Raw genomic sequence first — 1,313 nt, 5'->3', positions numbered from 1 at the left:
GCGCTTTCGCTCCCGAACTTGCGAAAAGGAACGAAAAGATCGGATAGGAACGAAGTATGAAGCAACTTGAAATAAAATCAATGGTAATGTAAGGCAACGGTAAACTGTGATCGGCAAATGCATATGAAACGGGCTTTACTTTGGCATTTTGCGGCTTCCTCCACGAAATTCCTATAGCCCCAATGGTTCAATGGAGGAATGGATATTGATGAGACCTATCTATGCATATCTATGCTCATGTACTTGTTAATGTGGTTATAACATTCCTTAGAATATCCATATTACATTTATATTATAAAATTTCACAAGAAGAAATGGATTATGTCGAGAACGATTGCGCATATTTTATCATAAAAAGCCATGATGCTATGTGGATATAGTTGTTTAAAAAAATGCAATGCTAGCAAAGTAACAAGTACATGTATTGCACAATTGACCTTGACCTTAGAGAAATATAGGTCGCATGTTCGAACCCAGGGAAGTCGACGATCGGAAGTTCGAGCCCAGCATGTTGGGAATTATTTTTCCTTCCTTTTTTTCACACTTTCATTAATATTAATACAACGCCTTAAATTTGTTTTGCAACCAGGACATCTAAACCCGGCATTGGGATTTTTTTGTCATCAGCGAGGGCCTGATGTCGGTCGCAAGAGGCAGAAATTTATTTGTATTGAATATGACGGGAAAATTGTTGACAGAAATTGTATTTCCCAATATCCTTTGCACAAATTCCTCACGTTGGCACCTCACGTTGGCAAATTCTTCCCGCCAAAATGATGATACTCATGGTACAACTTGATGAAATCTTATTGGTACAATGTATATATGTCTATCCTTTCACAGCTTTTCTTTCGTTGTGAACGAGCGAGAAGATATGTCTCCAGTCTCCAGAAAACCATGTTGTTGGCCCTGTTGAAAGGAGCTGTCATGCTCGTGGGGCAGCAGTTTATTAGCATATCTTTCCTGACCGGATTTCGCGGGTCATTTGCATGCGGCGCTCCCCTCTAGGGAGAATAAAAGCCACCCAAATACAACAACAAGGTTACAATCTTGCCTCATCCTGAAAATGTATAATAATCGATATTTATTTACCACCCACTGAATTTTAGTCCTTACTTTCTTATCTCAGTTCCGTTTCTTTGTATTTCGCAGATCTTCAAAGAATAATTTAGCCACACAAAAACAACAGCCTGAAACAGCGGTGTAAAAATAAAACACGTTTCATATGCTTCTAACGCCCGCAGTACCGATTCCTTATATTCTCATTGATTTTATTTAAGTTTGCTTCATACTCCGTTCCTTTTCACTCCTTT

General features: G+C 38.8%; 1 protein-coding gene across 1 annotated transcript in view; it reads right to left on the bottom strand.

Annotated features, from left to right (window-relative positions):
- LOC118413170 (protein crumbs-like) overlaps window positions 1-1,313 on the bottom strand; it is a 6,021-nt gene that overhangs the window by 498 nt on the left and 4,210 nt on the right. The window lies entirely within an intron of this gene.

Source organism: Branchiostoma floridae, chromosome 4 (assembly GCF_000003815.2).
Source record: "Branchiostoma floridae strain S238N-H82 chromosome 4, Bfl_VNyyK, whole genome shotgun sequence".
In the NCBI taxonomy this organism is placed as follows: Eukaryota; Metazoa; Chordata; class Leptocardii; order Amphioxiformes; family Branchiostomatidae; genus Branchiostoma; species Branchiostoma floridae.
The sequence above is the reverse complement of the archived record's forward strand: the minus strand, read 5'-3'. Positions and strand labels throughout refer to the sequence as shown.